The following is a 24,306-nucleotide window of genomic DNA, read 5'->3' on the forward strand; positions in this document are numbered from 1 at the left end:
AAGTGCTTTGAACATCTTTCACACATGAAAGGCGCCATGTTATGTAAATTGTTGTTGTTGTAAAAACGGGATAACCACAGAGGCAGGATTCTTCCCAAATCGCAGGTCACGTCATTTCTAGCCACAGACCTTTCCCAATCTCCGAAGATGTTTTTAGAGGACAGAAGCCCTGATACCATGCCTCATTTCCAGCCAGGAAAGCATAACAGCTGGTCAGTACAGCCAAAGGTTGCAGGACAGAACATTACTATTTCTGTACTTGCTGCTGTTAACTCCATCAGGGAAACATAGAAGCAGAAATGATGGCCCCCAGAAGAGGGCAGAGAGGAGGAAAACCTAATTTTCTGTGGTCAAAGCCACAATGTTAATGCAGGTTGTTACAGAGAACTGTAAGAGTAAAACAGGATTACGTGGCCAGCCTGTCTATTCTTTAAAAGCTCTTATAAAAGATTTAGCTAGTCATTCTTTGAAAGCTCAGTGACCAGAGAGTGATGGCAGCCTGTTCTTGGGAATGCAGTGATCGAAATCAGGAAGTTAATTCTTCACTACTCCCATGCTCCAATGGTAGTAGGGCCAATTGAGGTGCCTCAATTGCTGTCTGAGATGAGCAAATTCAACACAGATGGACAATTGAATCTGGGAGAGTCTGGTCTGCTTTGCCCATTTGGAATCCACAGATACAAAGCTTTATTGCCATTGCATTGTACCAATGAAACTGCACCTAAATCCTAATTTAATCCTACATTCCATGTTTATATTGCAAGGCTGGCCACAAAAATACAGTCATTAGACTTCACAGTAATTCCTGTGAAGCACTTTGAAACATCTTGACAGCATTATTAGGCACTATATCAAATGCAAGGATTATTATTACATGCAGCTACTGAAGTTTATAGCACCTATGGCAACACCAAATCAACAGCACATGCTTTTAAACTGCGAACCTAGACTTTTATTTCCTGATGTTCTGTGGAATCCCTGGAGTCCAGAGTGTGAAAACCATATCACTGCACAAGAAGGTGGAGCAGTCAGATGATAATAATAATAATAATCCAATACAAATATAATAAAAACTACCTATTATTATGAAAATAAGATTTTGAAGGAAAACATTGATCTGAAATGCCAAATATGCCATCAAGCACTAGAAAAAGTAGAGCACATATTGTCATGTACAGTGGGGTACCTGAATCAACATAACAATGTGGCTAAATATATCCACTGGACAATCTGTAGACTCGTTGATACTCACGTAAAGACCAACTGGTATGAACATCAACCAAAATGACATTAAAAGATATCATTACAATAATCTGGGACTCACAAGTGCCTATAGATAGAACAGTAATCTGTAATAAACCAGATATCATTATATAAAAAAAACTAGATTGTACTTGCGGTATCATTGATGTGACCATTCCAAGTCACTACAATGTACAAAATAAGAAACTAGAAATGATCAGGAAAAATGTTGACCTATAATTTGAATGCAGACACATGGAGTACAAAACCAGTATAGTTCCTATAATAATTGATGTAAGGAACATTAATAAAACAATAACATAATAATATAATAATAATAATAAAAAGAAGTATAGGACCTTTCATGTTGGGAGATGTCCCAAAGCACTTCACATGATATACTGTAAATTGTAGAGACCCACAGCAATGTCCCACAAACAGCCAAGAAATGAATGATCAATATTATTTGGAGGATTGTTAGCCAGGAGACCGGGAGAAATTCCCTTCTCTTTTTGAATGGTGCCATGGGATCTTTAGCATCCACCTGAATAGTCATGAGGGAGCTCGGTTTAACATGTCGTCTGAAGGACAGCACCTCCGAACTCCAAACTCAAATTTGGACACAGTGGTCTGAGAAAAATAACAGTAGGTAAAGCCAAGAGCCCACCCCCTGACCCCACACTACAAGTTTCCAACTCTTCAATATCCAGGGAATAACTAGCCCAATGGTTTGGTGTATGCAGGTTTAATGTAGCATAAACCTAGCATAAAACGTGATATCTAATGTTGGGGAGGAGAGCTCAGACAGCAGTTTTAAATCAATGACTTGACTTTGCTCTTTGATTTATGATCGCTGTGAATCCTCTCCTTTTTTCTGTGATCGTATTACAGCCTTGAACTCCAGGCGTCTGACATACATTGTAAATACCAAGAATCTCGAGGAATTGCAATAAGCAGTACTCAAGTTGTCATTTCTCAAAATTCTTGGTTCTGTTGACACTGCGGGAGATTTAGCAAGGACAGAGCCAACTTATCTTGACTTATACCCTCCCAGTTTCATCCCACATTAATCAATGTTCACTTACAAAACGAACTGTGATTTGACTTCACTTACAGTGAATCTTGTGAAGCTCTTTGAGACATCTTCTCAAACTGAAAAAAAATCACATTAATTTTACATTTGTACATCGCCTTTCACATCAGGAGGATTTCTCAAAAGTGCTGTGTTTCACAGAGCCAGTTTGGAACCTGAGATGAGGATGGGGGGAATTGAGGAAGAAGATATGTGTGTGGGGCAGGGTGGGGGGATGTGGCCAAAAGTATGGTCTAAAGGAAAGGAATTAAGGTGTAGTTTAAAGGTGGGGAGGGAGAGGGTGTGAGGTGTAAATGGCTGAAAGCTCACCCTGCAATGGTAGGGTCAATCAGAGGACATGAAGCAAGCCAATGTTTGCGGACCAGAGGGAGCACAATATCAAATACAAAGATTTTTTTCATTATTATTGTTAATAATCATAACAATAATACAAGGTTCACTGCGCAATACACAACACAGGATGAAGATGTACTTATTGTTAAAGTGGAGATTACATCTCTAACATACTGTGCCGTGGTGCCGTGGTATTTTATCAATAATTAACAAGGATAGTTCAAAGTGAGGACAAAGGCATGTTTAACACCCCACAATGTGTTAATGGATATTTCATATCCAATTAAAATTGTAGACTGGGTGAAATGGATGTGTTTTCTCTCCTCCCTCTATCAAATAAATGTCATCATTTAAAACAAAAGAAATGAACTTCTGGCGCTAATTAAAATCTAAGAGAGTTGACAGTGAGAGCAACTGATGAGGTTGGGTAATGACCTTGTGCTGGGCACTATTCTATTCCAGGACATTCTCCACTTCAGCAATACACACTAGGGTCTTTGCGGTGTCAATCAATCTACTTTAGCAGCCATTTAATACAATCTAGCACAAACCCCACTGGGGACCTGAATTGCCACTTTTCAGATAGTGCTGAAGAACTTGACCTGATCCCATCACTTTCATTTTAACATCACCAACACTGCATGGTGTCTGTTATTCTAACTTTTAATGCTTTTTTTATATTAAAAAAAGAAAGATTTTCTTTATCTAAACTGTGTTTCAGGCCTGCTGCCAATCATTCCTTTATCCCTGTGAAATATTTATCCTTTCACTTTACTTTTGTAGATTTATCAGAAAGAATATTAAATTGTCGGGGGGGGGGGGGAACTGCAATATATAGCGGGATACAGATAAAATAATGCTTACATTTGATATATAGAGCCTCATCATGCTGACACATCTCAAAGAACCTCATGGTAATCGATGTATTGAGGAAAAGGGTGATTCAAATCTGTCTCTTACAATTTGGGAGTGAACACTCCTCACCCCCACGACTTCAGCACACGGCTTGGCCCAAAGCTAACCAAGCCATCCATTCACTGCTTTTAGCTAATGTTCTTGTGGTTGACATAGTAATAATAATCCTTGCATTCGATATAGCGCCTTATCATGTCTTCCAAACATCTCAAAGCGCTTCACAAAGAAGTGTAATGATGGTATATTTTGGGGGCAGGGCGAAGTGTGGCAGCCAATTGCAGACAGCAGTGTCCCACAAACAGTTGTGGACTGCGTGACCAAATTATTTTTATTTATTTTGAAGGAATTATTACCCTTGGAAAGTGAAGAAGGGAGCGAGGGAGCTGGAGGGCACCTGGATAAAGTTCCAAGTGTGGGAGCAAATGAGAAGATAAAATAATATCTGCTTAAAATGAAGGTTACGATGATTGGAATAGCCACAGATTATCAATTGCTGGAAAGAGCTAAGCTAGGAAAAGTAGTAAACGGTGAGGCGGATAGTAGCAGACTGCAAGAGGACATAGACAGACTGGTAAAATGGGCAGACACGTGGCAGATGAAGTTTAATGGAAGAAATGCAAAGTGACGCATTTTGGGAGGAAGAATGAGGAGAGGCAATATAAGTTGATTGTACAATCTTAAAGGGGGTGAAGGAACAGAGAGACCTGGGGGTTCATATCAGTAAATCTTTGAAGGTGGCAGGACAGCTAGATAAAGCTGTTAGAAAAACATACGGGATATCAGGCTTTAAAAATAGGGGGATAGAATACAAAAGTCAAGAAGTTATGATGAACCTTTATAAAACACTGGTTCGGCCTCAGCTACTAGAGTGCTCTGTTCAGTTCTGGGCACCACACTTTAGGAAGGATGTCAAGGCATTGGAGAGGGTGCAAAGGAGATTTACCAGGATGGTACCAGGAATGAGGGACTTCAGTTATCAGGAGAGAGTAGAGAAGCCAGGATTATTCTCCTTGGAGCTGAGAAGTTTAAGAGGAGACTTAGTAGAAGTTTTAAAGAGTATGAGCGGATTCGATGGAGTGAACAAGGAGAACCTATTTCCACTGGCGGGTGGGTCGGTAACCCGAGGGCACCGATTTAAAATAGTTGTTAAAAGAAACAGAGGGGAGGTGAGGAGAAATTTTTTCACACAGCGAGTTGTTTAGATCTGGAATGCATTGCCTGAAAGGGCGGTGGAAGCCGGTTCGACAACAACTTTTAAAAGAGAAGTAGATAATTATTTGAGGAGGACAGGTTTGCAGGGCTATGGGGAGAGCGCGGGGAAGTGGGATTGATTTAGATGGCTCTTTTCAAAGAGCCGGCACAGACACGATGGGCCAAATGGCCTCCTTCTATGCTGTATAATTCTATAATTCTATGAAGAACACAATTTCTCCTAAGTTGGAAGTAGCGTAGATGCTCCACCTGAGACAGGTCAGACTTGAATTGTGTGAGCTGTACAGTTGAATTAATGTTCAGGGGTTTCTTGAAGGTTTGCCGGTGGTTGATTATCTCCCTTAGTTGATGGAAGGTGTTGAGTAGCATCTATGAATGGGGAAAGCATACAAGATCTGTGGAGGGATCAGTTTTGTGGCTCATGTTTTTTTTCTCATGTCATGTGTTACAATAATTGCAAAGCGATCATTTTCCAGAAAACATAAACAATCCCCATATGGGGTGGCCCGACTATACAGCTAAGTGCTCACCATTGGTATTAATGTCTAATAACCAGCACTTCTGAGATTATCCTGCAGGCAGAATTTGTTATAACCTTGCATTCTCTCATACTTCTCTTTTATTATTTGAACAGCTAAAAACAAGGTTAATATTTCATGAGAATACTAAAACAAACTCTTTGGAAAAGCTGACAATAAATTATCTTGACACGCATTGCTGCTCCTGAAAGCTCTACTCACCTATTTGACTGTTGCCACTGGAGAAGGCAATTTTTGCATGTCCTATATACCCATGGTAAAGAAAGAATTCAGGAGCCAAAGCTGACATTCATTTTTATGCAGCAACACTGAATTATGTCTCATAAGAGGATTTGTTTCCCTCTCAGATTGCTGTTATGGGGGACTGAAATATAAGAGGTGCATTTCGTAAAGTTCAAATGTATTTTAAAAGTATTGCTTAAGGAAGATGGCAGAGTGCAGTGCTCCTGGCAAGTGTCTCAGTACAGCCTGGACTAATGGAATGAAGTCTGTAAGGGTTTTACATTAAATATGTTTCTAGAAATCTCAATTCCTAATGAGCATAGCTTATTTCATAAAAAATGCCAATAATTTGTCATTAAAAAATATGAAATTGGCAATCTCAAACCTGTGCAAAACAAAAATTGGACTTTGGGGCATTGAGACTGCTATTCCAAGATTTGTTAGAAAATGTAGCACTTTACAACTACTCGTGAAATTACAAACCATTTTCAACTGATCTTCGTATGTTACAAAGGCTGCAAACAAAAATCCATTACATTTATTTGTTCTGTAATTATCTTCAAATAAACGTCTGCCGCAAGTATATAAGACAACCATGTTTTTTCCAGGAGTATGACATGAAAAATGCAAGACTAGAGGCTGAATGTGGCTCATTTATCTTCCTGTTGTTTTTCGGAGGGTAATTTGGTGGCAGCGGCTGGTTTCTTCACTTTTCAGTAAACCAAGATCAGAGGATCTGTCCAATTTTGAAGCCTGGTGAAAAATTGGCCACCAGGAATAATTGACTATCAACAAAGCAGCTTTTTCTGTTCCCCAAATGCTTGTAATCGGTCACTGAAGCAATTGTCTGACTAGGTTTGTAACGTGCATTCATTATTTGGATTTGTGGTTTCATAGGTACACAAAAAGGATGTTTCTCCGCTGATCGGTAGTTTTGCTGACCTCGGCAGCGTGAGTTTGTGTGATTATTCGATTAAGAAATTCACACAGTCAAGTTTACTACAATTAGCCAGCAGAGGAGTATAGGGGCCCGAGAGGAGATGCTCTTACCTACTAAGATTAGACTACTAACCTACCAAACTACCGCTCCATCTCCAACCTCCCTTTCCTCTCCAAGGTCTTGGATGAGTTGTCACTTCCCAGCTTCGTTGCATCCTCTCCCGCCACTCCCTTCACAAACCTCTCCAATCGGGTTTCCGTGCTGCCCAAAGTGTCAAAGTGACAAATGACATTCTGTCCATCTGCGACCAGGGCTCCCTCTGCCTCCTCGTCCTCCTTGACCTCTCTGCTGCCTTCGGCACTGTCAACCATTCTATCCTCATCCACCGCCTCTCCTCTCACCTCAACCTTCATGGTTCTGTCCTTCACTGGTTCACACCATGCCTCTCACTCCGCCTCCACTTCATCTCCACAAACGGTTTCTCCTCTAGCCCCCGCACCGACTCGTGTGGCTTTCCTCAGGGCTCTGTTCTTGCTCCCCTCCTCTTCAATATCTATATGCTCCCTCTTGGTAACATCATCCGCAGACATGGGGTTAACTTCCACATGTATGCGGATGACACCCAACTCTACCTCTCTGCCTCCACCCTTGACTCCAGGACCACTGCTGTCCTGACAGAATATCTGTCAAATATCAAGTCCTGGATGAGAGCTAACTTTCTTCAGTTGAACATCAACAAGACCGAGGCTCTCTTCATTGGCTCCCATCAGTGCCTCCTCACCTTAGGCACTGACAGCATCACCATCCATGGTTGCACACTCCACCTCACTGAGCTAGTCCGGAACCTTGGGGTCTTGTTTGACCCTCAACTATCCTTTATACCCATGCCATGACCATCTATGCCTTCCCCCACCTCCGCAACATTGCCCGACTCCCCTCTGTCTCACACCTCAGGCCCCCGAAACCCTCATACATGCATTCATTACATTGAGGCTTGACTATCAAATACGTTGCTTGTCGGCCTCCCCAACACCTCCCTCCAGAGGCTGTAGACCATCCAGAACTCTGCAGCCCGTGTCCTCTCCTGCACCAAGTTCCGTGACCCTATCATCCTTATCCTCGCCACCAGACTCCACTGGTTTCCCATCACACAGAGGATACAGTTCAAATTCCTGGTCCTTACCTTCAAAGCCCTCCATGGTCTTGCTCCCCCCTACTTCTGCGACCTCCTAAACCCCTACCATTTTGCCCACTTCCTCTGCTCAGCAGGCTCCGGCCTGCTTCACGTCCCCCGCCTCACCCGCCCCACCATTGGCGGGCGCACCTTCTGCCACTCTGGCCCCACCCTGTGGAACTCCATCCCTCAGTCCCTCCGCCTTGCCTCCTTCAAGACCCATCTCAAGACCCTCCTCTTCGACCGTGCCTTCGATCACCCTGCTTCCCCCCCGGCCTCCATTCTCTCCAAACCCGACTCCCAGCTCGGGTCCGAAACTCTGACTTTCCAGCACCTTGGGATGTCCTTCCGATGTGAAAGCCGCTAAAGAAATTTAATTTTGTTGTCGTTGTAAGATTGGCAGATATATTGATAATTGAAAAATGTACCCTCCCAGATGTTGGAAAATCTCAGAACTACAGTTCTGACCCAATCATCAGCTCATAGTTTGCTGATAAATTATCAGATGGAAATAAATGAGGTGGAATAACTGGTTGACTGGAATTTTCTCTCACTGGTTGACAAGTTTCATTCTAATTGATATCATCAACTGCATCCAAGTAGAGCCACTTAGTGTGAAGTCAATGACATGCCACCTTTTGACTTGGAGGCGGGAGCGCTACCAACTGAGCCAGGCAATAGAAAAAGCTATGGGAACAAGGCAGAAAATTGGGACTAAGCAGAAGGTCATGATTCTAGGACAGTGACCCGAATGGCCTCCTTCAGTGCTATAACATTTTATGGTTTTAAGCCATATCTGTGTTCCTTAGCCTCAAGAAACATTTACTCAAAATCAAAACATTTCGATTTAGATAACTGATACCATTGGGTTCATTTTCTCCAGGAATCTGTCAGTATCTAAGTCTGAACCCTGCCATAATCATCCTTCATGTCCTTGCTTCTCATATTTAACATGTTTGGGTCAAACCCAACAGTGGTTCATAGCAGACCCATTTCTACCGGATGGTGCCTGCTTACATATCGCCAATGACGCAGTGCATGACAATAGGAAAAATTAACCTTTGAGCAGGACAATGTTTTGCTTTCAAAACAAGATCAGAATACATTACTGTACTAACAGAGGCTTCCTCCTTTTCTGATTCATCAATGAATAAATCATTTTGGACAATAGTAGCTTCAAAATGTTTCTAATCAATAAAAGTGAGATGAGTTTGGTGACCTTGGGTGGCATCTGTTTTCTGCCTCTGGTCACCAAAATACCCAATAGTCCTGTAATGGAAATGCCAGCAGGATCTTGGAATATCTCTTTTTAAAAACTGAAGTGGCACCACTCAAAGCGCACTTTATTTTCAATTAATATCTTTGACGTTTGAGTGCTTTCATAATCCAGATTCCACTCAAGAGACCCTTTCAGCTGGATGAGGAAGCTGTCATTGGTACATTGTAAACAGCGGGATCTTGTGATGCAGTGAAGTGTATATTGGTTCATTGCATTGTCAGCTCCAGGGGGGGGTTCTCTGAGTTACTTACATTTGGCAGTCATCTATGAATGTTTAAAATAATAAACCTAAGAATGAAATTGCTTAATCTGCCCCTTGTGTTACTGGTGCAATTGGTGTTGTGGGCGCTCCGAGATGCTAACTTCCTTCCATTCTTTAATGAACAAACATCTTATTGAGTGGTCACAACCCTAGTTATGAATTGAATACTCGCTGTCTTCGGGAGAATGGATTGTCCCTCAACTTCCTCAGACTGGAAATGTTTCTTATTTTTGTTTTCATTTTAGTAAGGACCAGCTTATTTATTCATACCCTCCCAGGGCATATTTGAATTTATATATGATTACATCTAATATTATGTTAAGGCCAGCATCTGACAAAGAAGAGTGAAATCCATATCTGATTAAAAGCTTTCATGATCCTTCTCCTGTTTTCTCATTTTTAATCACATTTTTTGAAATACCTTATCTTATCAACTGTCCATAATGTTTTGAGCAAATTAAGGTATTTCCCTCCACCAGAATCAACTGCTGTACAATAAAACTCGTATGAATCTTATCTTTATAAATCCTGTAATGGCCTAAGTTGTATATCCACCAGAGTCCAACTGAGTTTCCATCAAGACCACATAGTGTTCTTTTCAATAGTTGTATTAATCACCTACTAACTTGTAACCACTACCCTATCCTCCATTACTCATGCACTTAGCTGCATAGAATCATTGGAAAAGTAGTCTTGACACGTCAAAGATTGAGCAGAAGAACTTCATTTCCTGCAATTCAGTGTAATTCCAGTGCTTGACTCGTCAAAGATTGAGCAGAAGAACTTCATTTCCCGCGATTCAGTGTAATTCAGGTGCTTGCTGGTAAATCGCGTGCGGAGACTTGTCAAGGCGCATTAATTGAGGGAAACTTAGTTTTGGCTTGTCACTGAGTGCGCACTTACGGGCTGCAGTGACAGACCACCGCATGCCCACTTACCAGCTGCATTGAATTACGCATACGCAGTCTGGATTGTTGATTAAGTAGGATTTTGTACGACTTGTACAAGTTTGCCTGCAACTCAGACTTCATGTGTGTCATATTGAATGGTATGGTCCTGACTGATATGACTTGTATGAGTTTTACTGTACTTATAAATAAATCCCAAGAACCAAACACTATATTCCAGTTTTTTTCACCTCAAGACATATGGATGTGGTTTCTTTCACATGCAACTTCTGCAACTGCACTCAAATGGCCATGATTGGTGTATGAGCATGTTGGAGCCAACTTGATTGGAGAGGATCACAGATCAGCCCATCCCTGGTCCTCTGCCGTTTTCCTCGCTACATCTTCCAGCAATGGGTTGTCTGGACAGCCTGAGGGTATGTATGTATGTGACTCAGGACAGCTGTCAGGAACTTGCACCCGGATTGATTTCTTCTCCCTAAAACAGATGTTGCTGAGGTATACTGTTCAATGACAATCTAAACTGGAGCCAAAATACCAACGTAGTTCGTTCAGAAGTTAACACGGCTGCTTTCATTTCTCTGTTTTTATGGAAATCTGCCAGTTGTGCAGGCAGATTCCTTACTGCCCATCCGAATCCCCAGACGCCCCTTTTCATCTAAATGTTATGTGATAAACTCAGATGTTACAGTGAGCCTCTCATTTTCTTTTTTAATGAATGTAAGAATTATTTGGTTATAAATTATTGAGCCTCTTCTGAATGGTTTCCATTTGACAGGGCAGACCAGTAGAGTGTGATATTATTGTATGTGATTGTTTGTCACCACACACTGGGACAGAGAGAGACGGAGTGATTCACTGAGACAGATAGAGAGGGAGTGACTCAGAGAGAGAGAGAGATAGACCATAGATTGACTCTAGGTATGATCTATGGGTGTCATGAATCAGATTAGGGGAGATCTTGAAATGTACCCTGTTTTATCCACTGTTTATAATATTGGGTGGAAATAATTCTTTGGGTTCAAGTTTGTTGGGATAAACATTTGAAGGATAGTGATTGGTCTGAATCACAAACAGGGCTTCTTTGATTTCAGCAGTCTTCAACTTTTTCTTATTGTTCTGGTCGATAAAAGTGCCTCCTTTCTCCTTGAAAACACTGATTAGGTGGAGTGTTGACAGAACATCAGGTAAATAATTCATTCTTCTCTCGTTGAAGTGCCAGATTTTCATTTTTCTCGTGTGACTTGGAGGTGAATTGAAGGCTGAAAGTAATGCACTGTGACACACACAGCAGTCTTAAAGGTGTTTGTGGCATTATTATTACAGGCTTACAGTGAAATAACCTGCAGTTCACAATAGAAAATCACTCGATCCAGTGTACATACAATGAGGGATACCAGGGAGTAAATAAAAGCACCCAACTCATTGAATTTCCTCCACGAAAACTGGGAATAATGATACAGTTTATAATTCCAAACTAATAAGAAAATAATAATTCTTGCATTTTATGTTGCACTTATCACATCACAACATCTCAAAGTGAGTCACACAAGGAGTTTTTTTCAAGTTACATTTGATGTTAAATTTCTCATGGCACTATTAGAAATAGGACTGGACTTTCTCCTGGTGTTTTGGTCAACCCTTCAGATAAATTGATCATTCACTTCATAACTGTTTGTGAGTCTTTACTTTGTGCAGATTGACTGCCGGATTTCCCGAGTATTTAGCTGTTGCACTTGATGGCAATACTATGTGAAGCTCTTTGAGATGTATAAAGTGCAAGATCAAATGCAAGGATGCTCAATGTCAAGAAGCCCGAGACTCTCCTGCTTGGCTCCCGTCAACGCCTTCTCAGCTCACTGATCACTTCGACCTGCATGGATGCTTTTATTCCATCTCACGAAGTTGATGTGTAACTTTGATATCTTGTTCAACCTCCAAATTTCCATTCAAATCCTACATTTAGGCTCTCACTCGCTCGGCTTTCTCTCACCTCTATAACATCACCCACCTCCGTCACTACCTTTCCCCCAGGTTGCTCCCAATAAGCTGTGTGAAGAACTTTAAGATGTCCTCCCATTGTGAAAGGCACTATCAATGTGCACATTGCAAAAATAACAACTTGCAGGGATTGGAAAACAAGTGAGAGGATCTTGAAGTAATTGGTAGCCAGTGGAGCCTGGCAAGCACTGGTATGATGGAGGTACAGAGTTTTGTGCAGGTAAGTATCCAGGCGCCGGAGTTATTAATTAATTGAATTTTGTATATGGTGGAGCTGGAGAGATCAGCGAGGAGGGCATTGAACTAGTCCAGCCGACAGAAATGGAAAATAGATGTTTCCGCGATGATGGGTGAGGTTGGGGGTGGGGAGATTGTTAGCCTGGGAAATTGGGGGACAAAAGATTTAATATTCATCCTCTCTAAAACTGTGGTACAGTGTGCTGCATCTCCAAAATCCACTGATATTATATATATTTATATGTATATATAATGCTGGGTTAATAATAATAATAATAATCCTTGCATTTGTTATAGCGCTTTTCACATCTTCTAGATGTCTCAAAGCACTTCACAGAATAGACTGTAAAGTGAATTGACTGTATATTTGTGGGTGAAATGTGGCAGCCAATTGCGCACAGCAGTGAGTGTCCCACAAACAGTCGTGGATTGAAATAATCAATTTATTATTTTTTTCTCTGGAGGGATTATTATCAGGTGTGTGAAGCAAGTAAAGTTACCCAAGGTTTCACCCTGCCAGGAATCGGACCCAGGTCTCTCGCTTACAAAGCGAGTGCTCTAACCACTGAGCTACAGGACTCCACATACCACCTGAACCTCTTTTGTTATGTGAACATCCATTGGTTTCAATGCTCCCTATTAACCAATGTTAGCAGCAGAAGACTAGGAGCAGGATGCCTGTTTACACTCTTGAAGGGAAGTATAGAATGTGGGATGTCATTGTTAGTACCAAAGGTGGAGATAAAGTGGAAGATAGAAAATAAATGCAAACAAAGCACAAAAGAAAGAAAGATTCTATTGTCTGCATTACAAGCATGGAACTTGTTTAGGAGCATGGCCTTTTCTACTACTGTACTCAGTTTGCTGTTTTACACCATCACGATGAAGAACACGCACCTTGACTATTGATTCTGCTCAGAATTCTGTTTCTTTCTCCTTACCTTCTCCTGTGCTCATTAATGCAGTTGCACCAACACTGAGATCAATAATGTTCTGCCAGATTTGCAGACTACACCACGCTGCTCTTGAGGGCCTGGATGTCTACAAATTATCCTGTGATTTAGATTCTTAGAAATTGGAACGTAAAAGGAGGTTGTATGCCCATCAAACCTAGATTGATGCAAGCTCCTACACTGTAGTTACCTACTCATATCCCAATTCCCAACTCTTTCCCCATATTCTTCTATATTGCTTCTATTCAAGTACTCAGCTAGTACCCTTTTACATTTTGTTGTGGTATTAGCTTCAGTGGCCACTTGTGGCAACGTAATCCTCCATGTTTAATACTCTTACTGCGTATGTAAATCTTCTGACCTCCATATGGATTGTTTTTAAATTCTTCTGATATAATAGTTGTCAAGTGTCTCTGCCAGCCCTGTACAACTCCACTTGTGCAGAGATTATTGGAGGCTTTAAAAGTAACCACTATACCAAGCAGTCAGCTGTTGTACCAAATGCCATTCTCCTTTCAAACAGTGTTCATATGTTGGTTCTTTTGTTGGTTCATTGTAAGGAAACACAGCATGGGGGTAGTTAAAATTGTAATAACTATTTAATATTAAACAGTAGGGATGTGAGGCTCATTGGGTTTTTAATGTGCTGATGCAACCATTTACAGGTATAGCACAAGAACATAATGTGTTCATGTATGAGTATGTGAGAGATGTAATATAAATCATCACTTGTGACAGTTCTGACATCCAGAACTACAGCAGGTTATTGAAGCTGAAAGATGCATCATAATTTATCAATCGCTGTGACTTTGCCCTGTTGGGTCAGATGTAGAGTTGCAATTTAGCCTTTCTCAGCCCCTGAAGTGTCAAAGGCCAGGTGCGCAAAACCTTCTCTCTGCTTCTTGTGTGTCACTTCAGTGGTGAAGAGTCTCTGAAATTCTTGAAAATGAATATATTAATGTGCAACTGAAAAAAATCTCCAGATTTTCGGTCAGCCGGGTGTCTGACACATCACCATGCTGAAGAGTATCCAAACCGAACTGAAAATTCCATGCATCCCACCTACACATAGAAATCCCGAAGATAGATAGTTGGAATGCAAAGTGCGCTCTCTCCCTGGAGGGACACATCCTGCTTACTTAATTCCGAAAGTATTAAATGCAGTATGGGGAGCCCAGGTTGTGTGTTGGGGTACTGTTGGAGTCTAACTAGCTAAAAATGTATAGCTTGCCATTGATAGCACTGTCTGGCAAGATTTCCCAGCGAGGACCATCCCACCCGTTAGGGCTTTGGCTTGCACGATTAGCAGGATCTGAGTGGGCAGATTCCCTGCCCCCAGTGACTGGTCTGCCCTTCCAAGTCTTACGGAAGAGCTAGGCTGTCATCAGCTGTTCCCTGGAATACTGTGGATCCGCCTGGCTCAGGAACTGGACTACCGAGACCGCCACAGAGGGCTGGTTTGATTCCGACATTCCATTGTCTAAACATGTTGCCTTGGAGCCGGTTCAGCTCCAAGGAGACCTCATTTTTGGTCACCTTTACGTCTCCCCCCACTTCCCTTAGCTCCCCAACCCCAGCTCGGGCTCCCGATCGCCTCTTTGAAGCACTTTGAGACATCCTCCTGACATGAAAGGTAAACGTAAAACCATTATTGTTGTTATTGTTGAGAAGCGAGTTTTTCTCCCTGGTTTCGTAGCCGAAAATCATCCAAATAAAACTCACTTGGTGGTTGTCTGTGAGACAGTGCTGAGTACGAGGTGTTTGCCTATAAATACACAGTCATTAGGTGAGCACAATTGCACCCTTTAATAACTGTTTGGAAAGCAAATCCTTATCCTCTTACCCTTTAGTTGCTGTTTACAGAAAGGCAGGTTACCATGGACACGGGAATCCCTTTGTGAACTCTGGAGCTTGGTTGAGATGAGACTCCTCTTCCCTTAAGAGCCGGAGGAAACTTTGAATATTAAACCAACGGGTTTGCGATGGGAAGAAAAAAAATCAGGAGAGGCTCGGATTATTTTCTACGTTGGTGTTCAGAGGTCTCAGGCCTGATTCCTTCAGCCGGCCCCCTCCATGTTGTTCAGAATGAACGGACGTGAAGCGGGGGAGGGAGTTTTGCGTTGATTGCGGTGACACCACAGTGCATGTTGGTGCAACAGCCAGTTATAAAGAGTGCACCTCGGTCCAAGCTGTGTTTCGTGGCAAATCAGTGCTAATTGTTTGGCATTTTGCCAGCTGTCAGCTCGCAAATTTGAGCCTCATTTTAACAAAGTAAGCCTTGAAGTGTTGGAACATTTGAACTCTACATCCGTTCACTTTCATAAAGGCAAACCATGCAGAAAGCCTGACCTTCTGAGAGAAAGCCTGCGGTTCATTTGTTATAAAAATGTTTTGCTTTTCACTCAGTGGGTGCACTCAATTGGAAAAAAGGACTGACAGGCACCTCTTGGCTTCTGTTTGGTGCTGTAGCCTTTCCTTTCATTGCTTGAGCGCTGGCTCCCTCATGCACTCAAGTCTGTTGTGCTGCTGGTTTGCTGCATTCCTGGTCCTGGCTGGTGTGAGTGTGTGAGTGAGTGCGAGTTTGGATTGAAAACACTGAATGTGTGTGCATCACCGTACTTTTAGGCTACATCTGAGGCATTGGTCCAATCAGGCCTTGATGGCCCAACGTAAAATGATTCCCCCACCCCCACCTCTCAGTTGAACTCAATGGGATGTTACTATTTTCATCATCACATCGTAAGAGTGTGAAAAGCGCCAGAGATTGGTCAGCATCGAATGAGGTCGCTGTTTTTAAAATTTAATCTTTTAGCAATTTTTGTGTATGAGAATGTGTATGTGTGTGTCTGCAGAGGGAGTGGGTTTCATTGAAAAGATCATGGACCCACTTTGCTCAATTCTAAAGGGATATAGACTAAAAGGAAACAGCTATTTGGCAATAAAAATAAGTGGTGTGAGAGATTGGTTAGTGTACTGTAGCTTATATAATATATTTTGTCACAACATTCAAAAGATATGCTTCTACTTTCTGAGACCAAAGCAAAAACAACTTGCATTTAGATAGTGCCCTCCACGTAGGGTAACATCTTGGAGTACTAAATTCCATGTCAGCCTGGCCCAGTTGATAACACTCACCTCTGAGTCAAAAGGTTGTGGGTTCAAGACCCACATCAAGACATTGAGTTCATAATCTAGACTGACACTCAAGTGCAGTGCTGCAAAGACTGCTGCATTGTGAGAGTTGCCGTCCTTCAGATGAGACGTTAATCCGGAGTGTAAATACAGGGTGAACTTCTAGGACCTGAAATTTCACAAGTTGATAGGTTTATGATCATTGTATTAAGATTTGAGATTGGTGAAATAATAACAATCCTTGCATTTGATAATCTTGCACCTCATTACGGATTTAAAATGTCTGACACATTAAGCTTCATAAGATTTACTTAAACTGTGTGACTAGGTATTTTGTACGTGAATGTGGCAGCCAATTTTGTACACGCCAATCTCGCAGAAACAGCCAGCAAGTGAATTATCAGTTTTATTTGAGGATTGTTGGTCGTGACACTGTGAAGAACTCTTTCTCTTTTCAAGTAGTTCAATGGGATCTTTAACATCACCTGATGACCAAATCATTGGCTGCAGTGACCAGCTTTTGGACAAAGCCTTCCATTTCAATGTAGTTATTGGGAAGGGGTAAGAGGAGAATTCCCCAGTGGCCGTCATCACTAGAACATCCACAGGAGCAGAGGAATATCCCAGGATATAATGCTGTTGCATCACATACCTCATTTTTTCCCCCATGGAGAAGCAAACTTCAATCAACTTATTGGTCATCTGACACCCCCTCTCACTGCATGAAACCTTTCGCCACCCATTCATTATTCATCATTCTGTTGTTTCCTTTTCACCCCCTTTTTATGTTAAACAATGTTTTGCTAGTGGTGCTGTCATACGGTTTAGCTCAGGGCAGTGTTTGGAGACACAGTCCAGCCCGGGTGATGACATAGGAACTCTGGAAATCCTCTAGGAGCTCGTTGACTTTCAGCCCATGTTGCGAGATTCATCGTGTTATTTCTCATTGTGGTTTCCAAAGGAATCATTTATGCTCCAAATAATAAATAATAATATTGGAAGGCAGCTACACCGGATGCTGCAGCCTAAACTATTATTGATCATGGCTCCTGGCACAAATTAACTTTCCCAGAACTGAATTAATTCGAATGGTTTTGTTAAAAAGGAGTTACTGTATGAAATTGGATGAGTGATGTGCTGAATTACATTGCAGAATTTCCTTAGTGCTGAGAACACTTATGTCACTGCATCACTCAATTTCAGACATAGTCTCTCAGCTGTTTCTTATTCCTGTTGCTGTGAATCTGTCTTGTTTTCACCATGGAGGTGAAACATCACCCCCCCCACCCCCCTGAAACTATTGCAATAATAAACATTACTGAACGTCAGGATGAGCTTTGTCAATGTAATATTAACCTAAACCCACTACAATTTATTTAATCTCCCATCCACCCCTCATATTTAGATAAAAACATAAAAGGTAAAACTAGTCCTGTTAACAATAGAAGCAAATTAAATCAGGCTACTCTTCCTGTGTTGCATTTCCTGGCCCAACAGATGCACATTGGCAGAGTTCAAGGCTCAAGATACTTGTGAGCATTAGAATTATGCTGAGTCGGGCTTCTTTTTTTCTGTTTTCTCTCTCTCTTTCTGTCCCACTGTTAATGTTCTTCTTTTCCTGTTTCTTTTACTCTTCACCCTCTTTTTTTAAGCAACTTTAAAATGTTGGCTTTCTTCTCACCGGCCGCTCATCCACTCTTACAATCCAATTTGGATCGGGAGCAATGATTTACCTCAATGGCTCAAACACCGGATTAACATTTGATATTTGGAATCAAAGGGAAAAACTCCTGTTTGTGAATAATAATGATAATAATCCTTACATTTTGTAAAGTGCCTTTTGCGTCAAAAGGACGCCCAGACAGACAGGCAGGGGACTTGATTTAAAGTCTCATCTGAAGGCCAGCACCTCCCAACAATGCAGCACACCCCCCTGCACTGCACTGGAGCATCAGCCTTGCTTATATGAATTCCAAGTACTGACACGAGACACAACTTGGAGTCCTGTAGCTTAGTGGTTAGAGCACTCGCTTTGCAAGTGAGAGACCTGAGTTCAATTCCAGGCAGGGCGAAACCTTGGGCAAGTTTCCTTACTCCACACGCCTAATAATAATAATCCCTCCAAAAAACCCCAAAACAATAATTAAATTGGTCATTTTCAATCTACGACTGTTTGTGGGACATTGCTGTGCGCAATTGGCTGCCGCGTTCGCCCACAAATATACAGTCAATTCACTTTACAGTGTGCTCTGTGAAGCGCTTTGGGACGTCCTCCTGACGTGAAAAGCGCTATATCAAATGCAAGGATTATTATTATTATTATTATTATTATTATAACTTTCTGACTCTAAGGCGAGAGTGCTACCAACTGAGCCAGGCTGACACACAGCCACAAGCTGTTGCACCAGTAAGTGTATTCAGTGGCTCCAGTAACCCCACAGCACGCATATGAGCAAGCACACCTGAGACTCTAAGGCAGCGGGTGGGAGGAAACCTGAGGTGCCATGGTCATGTCTGCTCAGAATCATCGGTAAGTAATGTGATCCCACATTTCATTACTTAAATGAGAAATAGTAAATCATTTCATGTGACAGGTGCAACGACGCAAATAATTTACACTTTTTTTTAAGCAGGAATCTAGGAGACCTAAATAAGTGACCAGCGGTTGCACTGGGCAATGGAATAAAAAGAGAGATTTTTAAAAAAAAGCACATTAATTAAGTAAACTGGAAATGTCAGTCATATAATGAAAGGAATTACTTCACAACTGGAGGTTGGTTGCCCTTTAAGGAAGATAGCACTTGCGTGATGACATCGAGTTAATGAGAGCTTGCTGACTACTCCTTTCTAATTTTGTTTTACATGTTCTCTCTGTAGGAGGACTGATGTTCAACGAAAAACGCCTTACATTACAATTTTAGGGTCAGAACAAGGTGATATTTTGTTTAATCCAAAACCCATCAGTTGCGGCTGATTTCTAGGCAGTTGATTGTTTAATGCAATTTGTCTGCAATGAACTTGATGACCTGCAATATCACCTTTCTTCGGAAAAATGAAGCAGAGCTGCCATTCCTTTTTGTTGAAAAAAATGTACGTGTAAAAAAAGTGGAAATTACTCGGACTCCAACTATCTCAGTAATATCTGATGATTTTCATTTCCTCCACCTTTCCATGCATAATTTATGTGATAAATAATAATGTGGGTAAAGGCACTGCTCAGGGCTGCACTGTGTCTTCTGGGATCCAGGCTTGAATACCTGGCTATGCTGACTTAGTTGAATTTAGCTGGTGCAGTGGTTTGTCACATTATCATCATCCTTGGATTAGGGTTCCTGCTTCCTGATCTCTATGCAATGACCTTCTGCTAGAAGCTTTGCTTTTAACAAAAAGTGAAGACAGGAATGTGGCATTGTGCCACTCTGCTCCCTCCCTCTGGAACTCTGAGAGAGAGACTCTGAGTAGGGTGGCAGATGAGGAAAGAGAGGGGGGGTAGAAGGGAGTAGAAAGGAGTATTCACTTGATAGTGAAGAGGGAGTGTGTGAGCTGGAGGGATTGAGGAGAGAGTTCCAGAGAGAGAGGCATAGTGTCTGAATCCTTGGACAAAGGAGGTGTGGGATGTGAAGGAGGCCTGAAATGGCAAAGAAGAGGGAGTGGGTAGGGGAATAGGATCACAGATCACAGAGGACATGTGGGGCAAGGGCATGTGAGGAGCAACCTACTTGTGTGTTTTGTATAGATTTTATATGGCTTCTTGTTAATAGTGAATATTTCCATTGAATGGAGTTGAATCTAACAGTGACAGCTCTAAATGTGTCGGGGTTTATGAAGTCTACGTTAGCCAGTTGTTAATACTTCACCAGTGAACAAATGAAAAAAAATTAATGGTGAAGTTGAACGTTTAATGCTCTCAAACAACAAATAAAAAAACATTGAGTCGTCAACATGAAATCCAGAGGTTTACTAAAGCCTTAATGTGGAGCAGATGCCCCTGGGGCCCCTAAAAGTATGTGACTAAAAATAAGTGCTCTGGGAAGCTACCCTGTGTGAGGGGTGCTATATAGATGCAAATTGTTGTTGTTGTTTCCTTCCCAGCTACAGGTATCCATTCCCTGAGCTGGCTGTATAAGATGGGCATTCATATTAGATAGTTTTACATCCAGCTGCATAGAATCATATGGACTGCACAACATACAACCTTAGCTGTAGAGCACTTTCAGAGTTTTTCACTGCATTTGTGATATATGCTACATTCCTCATGCCTTGCCCCTTATTTTGTAACCAAAATGAGTGATGTTTAATAGGGGTAAGATCTACCACACGTTTTAAAGAGGTTGCCCCGAAGCTTTGTTTGCCTGAGGTCTTAAGATGTTCACTAACCTGAATAGAGAACACAATTGCTTGGAAACAAATTGCTGTGAGTTCCAGGAATGTGGCAATACTGTATTTACTGTCTCTGCCCCTGTCTGTCTGCTTTGGATCACTGTGGGAAAATAGGAAAGCTTTGCTCTCTGTAGATGCAGTATCTATATACTTGGCTGGTGTTGATTGTTGGTCTTGGATTTAGAACTGTTGTGTATTTAAAATGTTTTGATAATATGTGATATGGTGAATGGTATGGTCATTTGGTAGCACATGTGCTTGTTTTTGTCACTTTATGCATTGAAAGACGTCCAGGAAGAGTGATGCGCTTGTTGGTTCTGATGCTGAGTGTAATCGTAATGGATTCATTAGATCAAGGGGATTTGCAATGGCAAATTGTATCAAAATCATGCAAAAACTAGTCAAATGCAAACTGACATTTGCAGGAACTAGGAAGATTCCTCATGACCGGAACTGCTGGAATCTAGTTTTAATTTTCTTTCATTTCAGTGTTAAACTAAAGCCTTAATGAGTCTCAGTAATTTCCAAAATAAAAGTCCCCTATGGATACAGAGGAACAAACTGTACTGGGTGCTTCAGAAATAAGTGTTATTCACCCATAAGTCCATCCAGTCCCTGGCTTAGCGAGGAGGATAGTAGCAGACTGCAAGAGGACATAGACAGACTGGTAAAATGGGCAGACACGTGACAAATGGTGTTTAATGTAGAGAAATGCGAAATGATGGATTTTGGGAGGAAGAATGAGGAGAGGCAATATAAGCTGATGGTAAAATGTTAAAGGGGGTGAAGGAACAGAGACCTGGGGGTTCATATAAGTTAATTTTTTGAAGGTGGCAGGACAGGTGGATAAAGATTTAAAGAAAAACATACGGGATACTAGGCTTTATAAATAGGAGCATAGAATACAAAAGTCAGAAACTCATGATGAACCTTTATAAAATACTGATTAGGCCTCAGCTAGAGTGTTGTGTTCAGTTCTGGGCACCACATTTTAGGAAGCATGTCAAGGCATTGGATAAGGTGCAAAGGAGATTTACCAGGATGATAGCAGGAATGAGGGACTTCAGTTATCAGGAGAGGCTAGAGAAGCTAGGATTATTCTCCTTGGAGCAGAAAAGGTTAAGAGGAGACTTAATAGAATTTTTCAAAAATTATGAGGGGATGGGGTGAACAAGGAGAAACTATTTCCACTGGTGGGTGGGTCGGTAACTCGAAGACACTGATTTAAAATAGCTGTTATAAGAAACAGAGGGGAGGTGAGAGAAACTTTTTCACACAGTGAGTTGTTCCGATCTGGAATGCATTGCCTGAAAGGGTAGTGGAAGCTGATTCGATAACAACTTTTAAGTGAGAAGAAGATAATTATTTGGTGAGGACAAGTTTGCAGAGTTATGGGGAGAGAGCAGGAGAGTGGAATTGATTTGGATAGCTCTTTTAAAAGAGCCAGCATAGACTCGATGGGCCGAATGACCTCCCTCTGTGCTGTGCTATGATTCTATGATTCTTCTACTCTACTTGACCCCCTCCACTTGGCTAACTCAGGCTGGCTGTGGTCCCCACCCTCCACGTGCCAACATTCATGACTGAGCTTTCGTATCCCACACCCCTAAGGTCTGGAACTCCCTCACACAAGCTCTCCATGTACCCTCCCCAGTCTGGTTTTACATCCTGCCTGAAAGCCAATCTCTTCGAATGGCCTGTGGTCACCTCTCTCTAAATAACAAGTAAGATTACATTTGTGATGTTACATAACACATTTGATAATGATAATTAACATGTTCTTTTTGTTAAGATGGCTGTTGAACCCATGCAAAAACCCATTATTATGTTTAAGAGTATCCAAACCGGTATGCAAATTTTGTGTATCCCACCTACGCATCAAAATTCCCATGTCTGGAATACAATGCAAACTCTGCTTACCTAATCTTGGAGAGTATTAGGCACAGGTGAGCAAGAATAAAAAATAATAAATAATCCTTACATTTGATAAGTCATCTTAAAGCATTTCACTGGATTTCCTTGGCATTTTGTGGGCATATGATCTTGCACAGAGCAATGTCCCACAAACAGCCATGAAGTGAACGATCAATTTTACTAATGGCCAGGACACCCAGAGAAACTCCCTTCTTTTTTGAATAATGCTGTGGAATCTTTACTGTCCACCTAAATAGCCAAAAGGACCGTGGTTTTAATGTCTCATTCAAAGAAGGAAGGCACCTCCCAACAATGGAGGGTACCCCAAGCACTGTGTTAGGAGTGTCAACATGGACTATATGAGTTCCAAGTTCCAATGTGGGGCTTGAACAACCTTTTACTCTTGGAAGTGAGATTGATACCTGCAGAATCAGGCTGTAATAATTTCAGGCTCTGCTCCTCACTCACTAATTAGAAACCAGAAGATGTTGATCTTAAACCTTGCATAAAAGGGGGTCGAAGACCTGAGGTGGGGAGAGAGTGTTCAGTCCCAAACCTGAGATTATTGACAGGTTTTAATAATATTTTTTGTACAAGTGATAATTAAGCTCTGGTTTTAACTTCCTCTTCCCACCCCACACCCCACCTCGCTTTATTTGACAAGCTACTTTAAGAAGAAATGAAATCAGCTTGTGGATAATAGCAAGAGTTTCAATTTATATAACAAATGGATCAATTGAATGAGCTGTGTAAACTATAGACTAAACCTCTACTGGATTCTGTTCGTCTTCCTCTTTCATTGGGATTTTCTATGGATACAGGTATTTCTTGTGTATTTCTGTGGAGATTTATTCCAAGTAAAAGATTCAAATAAAGCCAGTGCTTCTCCCACTCGCCTTCATTTTTCTGATTCTTTCAGACTCAGTTTTTTTTAAAATCATTTTTCATTTTATATGCTGCACCACAGTAATGCCATCCTTGGCTATAATGCAGGCCACTGAACAGATTGACTTCCGTGATAAATAAGATGTTTTTATTTACTTCAGTTAATATTCATTGGCTGTCTCATTCCTTGCCTCTTGCTGTATTTCAATTCATTCCTCGATAGTGTGATTTTAGAATTTCTCTACATGTAGTCACTTGCCTTCAATTTCACATCCTTTCTGATAGCTTTCTTACGCTGTATTGTTACTTCTTGCTATTGAGGTTTATGCCTGACACCCTTATCTTAGTTCACCCTGGTGTACTTTCACACTGCGTTTCTGCTTTCTATAAATTTATTTTTTCTATTATCTTTTTGAAAGCTCTGCAACTTGTTCTCTGCTGAACACCAATATTCCTTTTAGCTATTCCTCTTTCAGTTCGTGTTTGCTTTCTATTTGTGTGTCAGGCTGGCTCAGAGAGAGTACACTTGTCTCTGCGTCAGAAGGTTGTGGGATCATGCCCTAGCCTGGAACTTGTTTCTCATTTAGGCTGAGATTGTTTGTGCTGTATTATTGGAGGTGCTATCCTTCTGATGAGATGCTAAATAGCAAAATCTGGCAAAAGCACTTTGAGCAAAATGCTTTCA

At 41.4% G+C, this 24,306-nt stretch overlaps 1 protein-coding gene and 1 non-coding gene across 2 annotated transcripts in view; one reads left to right on the forward strand and one right to left on the reverse strand.

The window, feature by feature from the left end:
• sorcs2 (sortilin-related VPS10 domain containing receptor 2) overlaps positions 1–24,306 on the forward strand; it is a 312,610-nt gene that overhangs the window by 126,855 nt on the left and 161,449 nt on the right. The gene's annotated exons all lie outside the window — the stretch shown is intronic.
• On the reverse strand, positions 12,866–12,937 carry trnat-ugu. The gene has a single exon. It is a non-coding gene; the product is annotated as a tRNA-Thr (tRNA).

This window comes from Callorhinchus milii, unplaced genomic scaffold, assembly GCF_018977255.1.
Source record: "Callorhinchus milii isolate IMCB2004 unplaced genomic scaffold, IMCB_Cmil_1.0 Scaffold1, whole genome shotgun sequence".
Taxonomy (NCBI): domain Eukaryota; kingdom Metazoa; phylum Chordata; class Chondrichthyes; order Chimaeriformes; family Callorhinchidae; genus Callorhinchus; species Callorhinchus milii.